This window comes from Trachypithecus francoisi, unplaced genomic scaffold (genome assembly GCF_009764315.1).
Source record: "Trachypithecus francoisi isolate TF-2019V2 unplaced genomic scaffold, Tfra_2.0 Lachesis_group1, whole genome shotgun sequence".
Taxonomy (NCBI): Eukaryota; Metazoa; Chordata; class Mammalia; order Primates; family Cercopithecidae; genus Trachypithecus; species Trachypithecus francoisi.
The window spans coordinates 47,354,607-47,368,226 of record NW_022681454.1 but is presented as its reverse complement, the minus strand read 5'-3'; the positions used below and the strand labels follow the sequence as shown (position 1 = coordinate 47,368,226).

Here is a 13,620-nt window from a genome sequence, read left to right as displayed (position 1 = left end):
GTTATGTTGATATATTATTTATTACCATAAAAATATTTAACTTGACTTTCACAGGCAGTGAGTTTTTTTTCTTTAGAAGTATACACATTAGTCAAATTGACAAATAGTGATCTAATCATGCAGTATTTTCATAAATGAAATAAGTGCAGTTCCATCAATCCCTCGGACTTGATAGAATAGGACTCTTGGCTTGCTTTGCTCTTCATTCCTCCCATCCTTCTTTCCTTCTGCATTTATTCATGAATAGATTTATGTATGTAATATATGCCAGGTATGCTTGATCTAAAACAAGTCACTGCTCTTGTGAAGCTTGATTATAATGGTGGAGACAGCTATTTAACAAGTAAGGAAAGTAACCTACTATGAGGAAAATAGAGAGCTAGACAGACAATACTGGTGCAGTGGTGGTCATGTTAGTAGGGCCTATTTAGATAGAAAGGAAGGGAAGATCACATTTAAATTTAGATCTAAAGAAGAAAGAAGACTGTCATGTAAACAGAAGAAGGAAAGATATGCTGGGCTGAGAGGATAACATGCAGAGGAAAAGTAGGCCTGTGTGCTGGTAACTTCATCACCAAGGGATTTCTCAGTCATCCCTGCCTTTATCTTGAACACACTGTCAGCCTCACCAAGAGGCAGAGTTGCTTTTCTTGATCAGCCAGTCACTAAATGCTATGCATGCCCATGATTGGGTTCTTCACAGAAGCCTCCTGTTGCTTTTTAATTGATGATGTTTTGTGCTTGCTAAGTGCCTCGTGCTGCCTTTTAATGTAATAGTTTTCATTTGTTGTTTTAAGAGAAAATAAAAGCATGTTTCATGCCTCTCTGCCCTTCCATGATTCCCTTCTTCATTATCTGCCCAGCCTGAAGGATGGGGGTGGAAATTAGTGTCTTTCTCTTGTGAATTCTCAGAGTCCTGTAAATATCTGTTTGATAGCACTTTTCATGTAAGATTACTATTAACTGTCCCATCTTATTGTGACCCCTTGAGCCCAGGGACCCTTTCATATAGGGCAGTGTCTGCACACAGTATGCACTCAGTTAATGTCTGTTGACTGAAGAAGTACCATAAATTCATTTTGGACGTGGGCATCTGATTCTTTAAAGTGCAATGATGATAAGAAATTCACTACGGAGAAGTATACATTAATTGACTTCTACTTTTGTTTCTGAGATGTTTTAAATGAGTAATTAAGAGCTTAAAATAAACTAAATTTTTATTTCATTTATAAGATTTCAACAATTTTCATATTTTATTATCAATACCAAGTTTCTAACGTGCATAGGAAGGAGTATGAAGACAGTTATTGTTGAAGACTTTGTACACTGAATACTAAACCACTCTTTCTGACCCATGAAGTTTCTAATTTAATGTTGAACTGATTTGAAATGGAGAAGCATAAAAAGTTGGCTCCTCTCTAAAGGCCATCAGATGATATTCTCAGAGGTAAATCACCTGCAAGGTGAAACTTGTAGGTGATGACAACTTTGTAAAATAAATTGCAGTGGACCTCAGAGATGTGGGCATATAATGAATAGAGATTCTGTAAACTTCACTACCTCCTTATAGTTTTGCAAAGTGAAGCTTCTGTGGGTATTTACATGTAGGTGAATTATGTCTGATAACAAACAGAATTGTGATCTGGCTGATGTCAGAGTCCTAGCAGTGGATTTTAGTCCTAACTCTGCCACCTAAAGCCTGGCCAGTTAATGACTCTGGATCCTCATTTTCTCATCTTAAAACAATAGAAGATTGCATTGGGTTGACATCTAATGTTTCTTTTAGCTTGACCTTTTGATAGTCCTTGAAATGTACATTTTATTCCTATTTCATTCATTCTTTTAGCCTTTTAACATACATATACAAAACAAAAACAAACAAAAAACACCACATGCCAGAGGATAGGAGACGGTAGGACTGATCGACTTGACTAGGGACAGGAATTTTTATGTGACAATTAATATTTGAATAAGTTCTTTCTATCATGTAATCATGGGAGTGACCATTTTGGGACCATGCCTGAAAACTTACTAGATGATGAGTCTGGTTCCTGCTATTATCTTCTACATCTCTGGCCATAGATATATTTTTCATTTCCTTTGCTTCCCAGTATCAAACTATCCTTTGGGTCCTGTCTTTTGAGACTAATAATTCCTCTTGGGATATAGCTAGAGAGATCTCTTTGGCTGGGTCATCTACCATTAAGTCAAAATACTTTGATAAACATATGAAGTACATACTAATACTATGTGTTAAAGAATGCTTTCAAAATAGATTCAAGAGTTTAAAAATAAAATATGGATTTTTATTTTACAAAATAATTACTTTTTAATTATAATTCTGGAAGTTAGATCTGATATTTTTCAAAGCCATTGCTGCACATTGCAGATTTTCATACCATCCACATGTTTGTTTGACTAATTATTATGATGTGCATTCATGTTAATTCAGATTATCCCTCTTCTAGAAGAAAATAAAATTGTTCTTAAAGTAACACTTAATGTATAATCACAAGACAGTGAATTGGTAACACAAAGATGCTAATGTTTAGCAAATTATTGTTTAATGTAAATGAAATTTTAGTTTGTTTGGAATGAGAAAACTTTCTTTCTTCCTTCCTTCCTTCCTTCTTTTCTTCCTTCCTACCTTCCTCCTACCTCCCTCCATCCCTTCCACCCTTTCTTCCTTCCTTCTTCCCTTCCCTTCCTTTCCTTTTTTTCTGTCTTTCTTATTTCCTCTTTTTCTTATTTTGTTTTATTTTACTTTTTGAGATGGAGTCTCGCTCTGTTGCCCACGCTGGAGTACAGTGGTGAGATCTCGGCTTATTGCAACATTTGCCTCCTGGGTTCAAGCAATTCTCCTGCCCCAGCATCCCGAGTAGCTGGAACTACAGTTGCACACCACCATGCCCAGTTAATTTTTGTATTTTTAGTAGAGACGGCGTTTCACCATGTTGGCCAGGCTGGTCTTGAACTCCTGACCTCAGGTGATCTACCCACCTCGACCTCACAAAGTGCTGGGTTTGCAGGCGTGAGCCACCACGCCCAGCCCTTTCCTTCTTTTTCTAATTAAATAAACACTCATTGAGTTAGTTTTGTCTGCCATGGTTTTCCTACAAAAGAACATACTTTATAGTAAAACTAATTTTACTACTGGAAACTTCCTAAAACTTTCATCAAAATTATTATTGTACTTTTAAGTGGACTGAAATATATGTTTATTTAAAATTTAACATAAGAATCTTCACTTTTTAAAAGAAATTTGTCATGACTTTTAAAAATATGTACAGGAAAAAAATAAAGAGTAGTCAAATATAAATGAAAACCATCAGTCTTAGTTTTCATATTTGCAAAATGAAAGGCTGGACAAAAATTATTTATAATGCCTTTCCCATACAGCACTAACCCGTAAAATCTGCTGGGTTTTTTTATTTTTTATTTTCTTAGATGGAGTTTTACTCTTGTAGCCCAGGCTGGAGTGCGATAGCACAATTTCAGCTCACTGCAACCTCTGCCTCCCAGGTTCAAGCAATTCTCCTGCCTCAGGCACCCAAGTATCTGGGACTACAGGCATGTGCCACCATGTCTGGCTAATTATTGTACTTTTAGTAGAGATAGGGCTTCACCACATTGGCCAGACTGCTCTGGAGCTTTTGATCTCAGGTGATCCACCCGCCTCAGCCTCCCAAAGTGCTGGGATTACAGGCATGAGCCATCGTGCCCAACTAGATTTGCCTTTTTAACAGATTTTTTGCAGGGTTGGGGGATTGGTAATCACATATCTACCAATGCTCGTCTGCTTTCCACTTTTATCAGAAACACACATTTCTATCACATTTAGTTTGGAATTAGGGAGTGAGTCTGGGAAACAAGAATAGCAAAGTGTAATACTGCAGTGCTCAGCTCTAATGTCAACATACTCTTGTGTCAGACTTAGTCATTAGTTACAAGTCACAGTCATTGGTTACAAGTCACAAGTCATTAGTCACAAGTCACATAAATTCACAAGTCATTAGTTAAAATATTAGCTTGAGAAAGATTTACTTTTTATAAATTGCAGTGGCTCAGGATCATCCCTGTAATACTCACGTGCACTCTGACATTTTCTTCATTGCAAGGGAAAAGGAGGGAAGTGCATCTAGAGTTCTGGGAAGTGAGCATTAGTCAAAACTATGTCAAAGGATTCTTGTGAGCATTAAATGAGCTGCCACATATGAAGCACTTAGCATGGTGCCTGCCATACAGAAAATATGCTGTAGATGTTTGTTAGTAGTATTACCATACCACAGCCAACCAACCACACTCCCCACACCACCAAAATAACAAATTGTAATTATTATTAGGCGTACTACCAATTATGTGTATCATGGCAGAAAGGAAAGCACTTTTGAAAACCACTGGCTCTATAATCTGACCCGTGACCTTGGGCTGGATTTGTCAGATGTGACTCCCACTGTTCCATCCCTCTTAAAGCAGACTAGCCTATTTTGTCCTAGCACTCCTTCCCCACTGGTCTGACAAAGAACTTTGTTTTTTCTAACTTTTAATTTTTGTGGGTGCATAGTAGAAATATAGACTTATAGGGTACGAGCTATTTTGATACAAGTATACAATGTGTAATAATTATTACATCAGCGTAAATGGCGTATCCATCACCTCAAGGATTTAGCCATCTTTGTGTTACAAACAATCAAATTATACTCTTTTAGTTATTTTAAAATTTACAGTTAACTGATTATTGACAATAGTCACCCTCTTGTTTTATCAAATACTATATACCTTATTCATTCTATCAGACTATATTTTTGGACACATTAACTGTCTCCACTTGCCTGACCTCAACCCTCCCCAGCCTCTAGTAACCAGTAATTCTACTGTCTATCTCCATGAGTGCAATTGTTTTAATTTTTAACTCCCACACATAAGAGAGAACATGCAAGAAAAGTTTGTGCTTCTGTTCCTGGCTTATTTCACTTAACATAATGAACTCCAGTTCCATCCATGTTGCTCCAAATGAAAGGATGTCATTCTTTTTAAAGGCTGAATAGTACTCCATTGTGTACCACATTTTATTTATCTATTCAACTGTTGATGGGCACTTAGGTTCCTTCCAGTTCTTGGCTATTGTGAACAGTGCAATAAACATGGGGGTGCAGATATCTCCTTAACATACTGTATAGCTAGCAATGGGATTGATGGATCATATAGTGGCTTTATTTTTAGTTTTTTAGGAACCTGCAAACTCTTCTCCATAGTGGTTTTACTAATTTACATTCCCATCAACAGTGTATGAGGGTTCCTTTTGCTCCACATTCTCACCACCATTTGTTATTGCCTGTCTTTTGGATAAAAACCATTTTATCTGGTGAGATGATATCTCATTGCAGTTTTGATTTGTTCTTCTCTGATGTTCAGTGATGTTGAGCACATTTTCATATAACTGTCTGCCATTTGTATGTCTTTTTTTTTTTTTTTTTTTTTTTTTGAGACAGAGTCTCACTCTGTCGCCCAGGCTGGAGTGCAGTGGCACAATCTCGGCTCACTGTAAGCTCTGCCTCCCGGGCTCATGCCATTCTCCTGCCTCAGTGTCCAGAGTAGATGGGACTACAGGCGGCTGCCACCACGCCCAGCTAATTTTTTGGTATTTTTCATAGAGACGAGGTTTCACCATATTAGCCAGGAGGGTCTCAATCTCCTGACCTCGTGATCCACCTGCCTTGGCCTCCCAAAGTGCTGGGATTACAGGTGTGAGCCACCGCGCCCGGCCTGTATGTCTTCTTTTGGGAAATGCCTATTCAGAATTTTTTGGTCTACATTTTAATTGGATTATTAAATTTTTCTCTATTGAGTTATTTGAGCTCCTTATATATTCTGGTTATTAATCCCTTGACAGATGAGTGGTTTGCAAATATTTTCCCCCATTCAGTGGGTTGTCTCTGCACTTTGTTGATTGTATTCTCTGCTGTGCAGAAGCCTTTTAACTTGCTGTGACCCCATTTGTCCATTGTTGTTTTGGTTACCTATCCTTGTGGGATAGTAATCAAGAATTCTCTGCCCAGTCCAATGTCCCAGAGAGTTTCCCGAATACTTTTAGTAGTTTGATAGTTTGAGGTCTTAGACTTAAATCTTTAATCCATTTTGATTTGATTTGTATATGGCGAGATATGGGGGTCCAGTTTCATTATTTTGCATACAAATATCCAGTTTTCCCAGACGATTTATTGAAGAAACTGTCCTTTCTCTAATGTATGTTCTTGACACCTTTGTCAAAAATGAGCTCACTGTTGATGTGTGGATTTATTTATGTGTTTTTTATTCTGTTACACTGGTCTATATGTCTGGTTTTATGCCAGTACTATGCACTTTTAGTTACAATAGCTTTGTGGTATAATTTGAAGTCAGGTTATGTGATTCTTCCAGTTTTGTTCTTTGTGCTCAGAATAGCTTTGGCTATTCTGGATCTTTTGTGATTCTATATAAATTTGGGGATTGTTTTTTCTGTTTCTGTGAAGAATGTCATTGGTGTTTTGATAGGGATTGCATTTAATCTGTAGATTGCTTTGGGCAGTATGGACATTTTAGCAATTTTGATTCTTCCATTCCATGAATATGGGATATCTTTCCTTTTTTTAATGTCCTCTTTCATTTCTTTCATCAGTCTTTTATAGTTTTTATTGTAGAAATCTTTCACTTTTTTTGCTTAATTCATAGGTATTTTATTTATAACTATTGTAAATAGGCTCAGTTTCTTGATTTATTTTTCTGATTTTTCATTATTGGCATAGAGAAACAGTACTGATTTTTGTTTGTTGATTTTGTGTCCTGCACCTTTACTGAATTTGTTTATTAGTTCTAATAGTTTTTTGGTGGAGTCTTTGTTTCTCCAAACATAAGAGCATATCATCTATAAATAAGGATAATTTGACTTCTTCCTTTCCAATTTGGTCACCCCTTATTTCTTTCTCTTGTCTGATTGCTATAGCTAGGACTTCCAGAACTTTGAAATCCTTCACAACATAGCACTCTATTTGACTACAAAAACTTGGTCAAAGTTAGAATGAGAGATGAGACCTATCTGCCATCACAACATTATGTTCAATAGCCATTGAATTGCCTTCTAATTAGTATAAAAGGAAGGGAATCTTAACTTTTCTGTCCATCTCTTTTGAATCGAAGAATAAAAACACTAAGAGTGCCTCAGAAAGCAATAGTGACTTATTCTTTGTACAGTATGTGGCACAAGGAGTCTTTTGTAGCCCCACAAAAAATCCCCTACATTATTTTGCTAGCTCATTCATGATTGTCTTTAAATTTAAAAACAACAATAAATAAAATATTGTTTAAAATTTATCTAACTACATATGAGGTGAAAAAGAGACTAGACAAAACTCAATTTTTTTTTGTAACAGTCTTGCTCTTTTCTCTTCACCATATTACTATTCTGTATCCATGCTCACCCCAGCCTACTTTCCCTTTTCTCCCAGGCTTAGATGAATAATGTAACCTATGAATTGAACAGACTTTTCACAATGTGAGAACTTCCCTCCAATCCAATAACTCAGTATATATTGAACCAATAATCCAAACATGGCAAGAGAACAACTTCTTTCTCAGGTTGATGGAACATATCAGGCATTGGAAAGTTCCTTTCCATGCAGAGACCCAATAGAAGTTCCCATCGGAAATGAATATCTCTTAGCAGACCAAGGGTACGTTCTGTTTGTTTTGCACTCAGTTCATTTTGTTCCTAGAAAGTGATAACATAAAGCACTCAACTATAAACAAGTCAGGTGGTATTTATAGTTATCTGGTAGGCATGAGGCAAAGTGGCAAACTTCCTCTAAAGAATCAAGCCAAGCTTGCCTATGTTGAAATTCATGGTCTAATTTCTCACTGAACCTCAGTGTGTAGCATTTGCTCATAAATACAAAATATCTCTACTGAATTACAAAATCAGTTCCTTCTTTTCCTTTGAGAATTATGTTACAGACTTTAGAGAGCATAGTGGAAAGATGCTGTTAGATAACCAGGATGGGTGAAGAAATACAAATAAGACTTATGAGAGAAGTATAAGATAAGAAGGGGAAAAATGAAAGCAAGCTTCCCAGGATGATTTCAGGGAGACTGACATAATGACCATAAAATGCCAAAGGTAGGTGTAGCATGTGAATTATATGACTTATATAAACTATATTCACTTCCCAAGGAGTCTGATAACTAATGTTAGGTATAGTTATTACCACATAACTGGCTCTATTTGATTGGTCTTACTACAGTCATTAGCAAAATGTTAGGGTTGACTTTGTGATGATGATCTAAAAGATAACATAAAAGGTCCCTTGGTCTGATTTATTGCTAAGAACTAACTCTGCTCCAATCTCCAGCTCCTCTCTGCATGCCAGTGCCTAGGATGTATGTAGTTACGTTCATCAGGGAGCTGATGGTGTGTTTCTTAAAAGGAAATATTTTGCACATGAAAAAAATTTTTCCTACCTATCTATTATTGTCACTGGTAACCCAGCAAAGCTTTTTGGTATAAACATAATGGAATATGACAAGTAGAAACCAAATAATGCTTGGAAATGTGCTTTAGTTTTCTTTGAAGGAAATAGCAATGCCATTTTATGAGTCCAGTTTTATCTCAAGGATTTCTACATGCTTTGCTGTCTTTTGTGCTTTGGGGAATGGAGCCAGAATTGTGCCAGCACTGAAGGTCAAACATGAAGTAGAGAGTGGGCAACCAAAGAGAACAGCAGTCAAGGTCTGAGCTTTATAATATAGCTGTTGTTCAAAAATAACTCATGTGTGACATTTCCCAGTTTTTGCTTTGTCTGCCATAAAAAGTGTTGTTGTTCCAGTGATGTTTGTATAAATGCTGGATGAGGTAAGAGAAGAGAAAAGAGATGGAGCCTTCTCAGGGGTTCAAGGAATTCTTTTCTGGTTTAGCTTGAGATGCCGGTGGTTATGAGAAGGCAGTTAAAATCCTATATGTGTTTTCTTCCCATAATCTTAGTTGTCTCCCAGTTATAAGACCAGCTTTTCTGAAACACAAAATGGCAAATCCAAGGGACTGAAATCCTGCATACTCTTCTGAAATACAGATGGAATAATATTTATATGTAAAACAGTTCAACATAATATCAATAATTTTCCTTAGGTGTTCTAAAAAAAGAAACTATTGCATCATTTAATAACTAGATATTTTTTACTACACAATTAGGAGTATGGGATCCAATTTCGAGTTTACCATTACTGTTTCTCAGTGATATTCAAAATGCCCGTATTTTGTTTCATTATTTAACTAGATATCATAATATTTTAAGTCCAAATATATTTTTAAATAAAATTACTTTAAAAACAGATAAATCCATCATTTATAAGAAAAAGAAGATATCCACATTAAAGGAACAATAAGTAACAGATTCTTGCAGTGTACTCAGCCTGCCACTGAAAAATGCCGTTTCTTCAAAAGCAAACATTTCAGTTTTCATTATTGTCCTTAGTTTTTCAACATATACTTTCTGTAGATATGTGTTACTTTCATGGATAAATTACATGTTAGAAATCAAGCTTAGAAAGTATTCTTTAACCAATCTTAAGACGTAAGGTTTGATTTTATTGGTATGAATTGGTTGTCAGGAACATAAAAGATAAATTTATTGATTTTGCTTTCTTCATTTATAGGAAACTAAACAGTCTCCTCTTTTCCATCAAATATCACCCATACCTTTCCACTGTGTCTGAAGGCTGAAAAGCTAAATGCTTATTTCGAGTTATGTGGTTACTTGAGAAAACCAGGTCCTTATTGGAGAAGAGCAAAGTGATGCCTAGAGGGATGGATGGGGAAGAGGGGTGGGAATTGCTGAAAAGGGCTAGGGGCAAGGTGCAAAAAAAGGACATTACCTCTCCCTCAAGTCTGTCTGTGTTTGGGACCTTTTTTTAAAATATATTTTTTATTTTTATATTATACTATATGTTCTAGGGTACCTTTATCCTCAGTCATATGGCTTCTGGAAAGATCTTAGAATCTATTTTACATAGAATCTCTTTGAAAATATAACATTTATACTCCTTTAGGGCAGCAACTATGTTTTTTTTTTTTTTTTTTTTTTTTTTGCTGAGTAGACACTGGTGTTTGGGAGACATTAAATAAATGTTTGCTTAATGAGAATGTTACATATTTAAATAATACGTGGTCATTTTATTATAGCCATTATCATAAATACCTTGATATTTCCATTTGGAATGGTTGCTTAACAGATTGAAAAGTGGAGAATCTTTAAGAGTATGTGAAATTAACTTTCAGAATATTCTGTCAGTTGAGCCTAGAGTAAGTCCGATGTAACAGATGTAATTAAACGAGCGAATTTCCCAGTTAAAATATCAGTGAAGATATCTGAAGACTTGCAAATCTGAAATTACAACATGCAATGGTAGCGTTACAATTCAGAGGACACATTTTCAAATGCACCTTTCAGCCTTCACTTTAACTTGGAGAATTATTTTAAACTATCCTAAGGGATGGATACGTTAAAGTTTAGTATATCATAAGAAGACTTATTATTCATTATGCAGCCACACTATAAAGCAAAAAAAAAATAGAAACATCATGACTTCTCAAAAGATGAACTTGATATCAATCCTTCTTTTGAATTTTAGGAACTCAGTTAATTCTTTTTAAAAGAAGTTAAATTTTAGTTGTCTTCCATTTAATTAATAAATAGATACAAGGTCTAGAAATATGAAGAGTTCAAATAGTCCAAATATGTTGCTATTCTCATATTTTATAGTTACATCCAATTCTAATTACTCATTATATTTAGATATACCAAATTTATGATGATTAATTTACATTTCTCTTAACACCCTCTTTCATTTTGTTTATGAAAACGAAGGCTCAAATGGGTAAATTTATCCTCCTAAATCACAATAATGTTGTGTGGCAGAGCTGAAAGTGTGTGTGTGTTTGTGAACTTTTTATTCTTTCTTAGTAGCTGATCATTGTGCAATGATTCCTTGAGAATTCTGGATCTTGAAATTATTATTTGAAAATAACAAGATGAATAGGATAAATAGGCCGGGCGCGGTGGCTCAAGCCTGTAATCCCAGCACTTTGGGAGGCCGAGACGGGCGGATCACGAGGTCAGGAGATCGAGACCATCCTGGCTAACACGGTGAAACCCCGTCTCTACTAAAAAAATACAAAATTAGCCGGGCGAGATGGTGGGCGCCTGTAGTCCCAGCTACTCGGGAGGCTGAGGCGAGAGAATGGCGTAAACCCGGGAGGCGGAGCTTGCAGTGAGCTGAGAACTGGCCACTGCACTCCAGCCTGGGCGACAGAGCGAGACTCCGTCTCAAAAAAAAAAAAAAAAAAAAAAAAAAGAATAGGATAAATAAAGGAATTGAATAGTAGAGTTGGATCTCATATAGTGTTAATGATGACCCAAAATAATAATCCTATCTGGTTATATGATCCTAGACTTATTAGGAACTTGGATATTAATATTTGAAGGAATTTTAGAAATCACTCTTTTGTTTTTGTTTTTATTTTTTTTTATTTTTTTTTATTTTTTTTTTTGAGGCGGAGTCTCGCTCTGTCGCCCGGACTGGAGTGCAGTGGCCAGATCTCAGCTCACTGCAAGCTCCGCCTCCCGGGTTTACGCCATTCTCCTGCCTCAGCCTCCCGAGTAGCTGGGACTACAGGCGCCCGCCACCTCGCCCGGCTAGTTTTTGTATTTTTAGTAGAGACGGGGTTTCACCGTGTTAGCCAGGATGGTCTCAATCTCCTGACCTCGTGATCCGCCCGTCTCGGCCTCCCAGAGTGCTGGGATTACAGGTGTTTTTATTTTTTACAATATTCCTCAAGTCAAATAAGTAATAGCACACTGAAAAAAACTATCTAACTCAAGTTGCCTAATAGAAATACAGTGCAGGTCATAACTTTGAGCCCTATATTAAATTTTCCAGGAGCCTAACTAAGAATAAAATAAATAGTTAAAATTAATTGTATTCATATATTTTACTTGATGGAATATATCTCAAATATTAATTTTAATATGTTAATATAAAACTATTAATAAGATATTTTACATTTACTTTTTGTACTGACTTCAAAATCTATGTGTATTTTACACTTAAAGCACGTTTGAATTCAATGAGCCACATTTCAAGTACTCAATAACCACTTGTGGCTAGTGGCTACCTCTTTGAACAACACAGGTCTAAATGGTTTGCTCTGATACAGCAGTGAGGGAGAGGAGGGGTTAGAAGGAGTTGATTAGCAGCTTACTGTGGAGAGATGCTTAGAAGAAGGAGTTGGCATGGGGTATTAAAACATGTGAAAGGCTGACACTTCATTTCATAAATGAGGACAGTGGGGTGCAGAGGTATTAAGCAGCCTGCCTAAGAGGCCAGAACTATAGAAGTGGCCAAGCTGGAGAAAGAGCTCAGTTCATCTTGTAATTTCAGTCCTTTTTCCGTTATACTATATGTCTTCCCTGGGATAATAAAAATCAGTAACTAATGTTAGGAAAGTCATCCTTCTACATAATGGCTCCATAGAGTGGAAGCCTCCTTACTTTATAGGAATATTCATGATTATTGGAAGAAAAACCTCTATTTGATTTGTTTACACAGGTGACTTCCTTTTGATAGATGTGTTATGTTAATAACCACACTTTGGTGTTGATGTAACAGCATGGCACCTCATGATTTTACTGCATGAAAACATTTCCCCTGAGAAATACACATGGATTGATATTAAACTAAATTGTTATTTTTTGGTATTACGTGTAACGCAAATTCTAAATATAAAATTTAAGTATAAGTGAAAGTGACTCTACTATTTATATTTAGTATTTCATAATATCTCCTTAATAAATTCTATAATTACAGAAATTATAGATGTTTTGCATATTGTGGCCTGCAGAAGTAACTGTTTTTCTAAACAAAATAAATTTATTTTATTTGTTCATTCACATAACCTGTGTTTAAACCTAAATGTATGCTAAATAACTTGTTTCATGACAAGAGTAAAATTAGGATAAGGTAGCATGCTTTCAGCCTCATAGAGCTAACATTTTATTTGGGAAAACCAGTAATAAATAACTAAAAATAAATAATATAGTTATAAACCATGTTAAGTGTTGTAAAGAGAAATAAAATCATGTGCTGAAATCGACAATTAAAAGATGGGTTGGCAAATTTCCTCTAGGTAGAGAGATCCAGGGTGAGAGAAGGGAACAGTAGATGCAAAGATGCTGGGGTAGCAAAGAGCTTAGTGGGTTATGGGCACTGAAAGGAGGTCAGTTTGGCTGAAGCAGATTCGCTGCAGTGAGAAGGGCTGGAGAGGAGTCTGTGGCTAGAGGCAGGGGCCAGGTAATTCAGATCCTTGTTAAGGATATATTTATTTTCCCAGCATGTAATGGAAAAACCTATTGAAGAGTTTTAAGAAAGGGAGTGACATGATCTGATTTATGTTTAAATAATTCACTGTGCACATTGTGTAGAGAATGGATTTCAGTAGAGCATGAAAGGAGCAGGAATACTAGTTATGAAAGCCATTGTGTTCTCCACGTGAGGAGAGGGAGATGGGGCATTCACCTTTCAAAGAAAAAGATC

General features: G+C 36.1%; 1 protein-coding gene across 3 annotated transcripts in view; it reads left to right on the top strand.

Annotated features, from left to right (window-relative positions):
- ARHGAP24 (Rho GTPase activating protein 24) overlaps nt 1-13,620 on the top strand; it is a 524,860-nt gene that overhangs the window by 116,802 nt on the left and 394,438 nt on the right. The window lies entirely within an intron of this gene.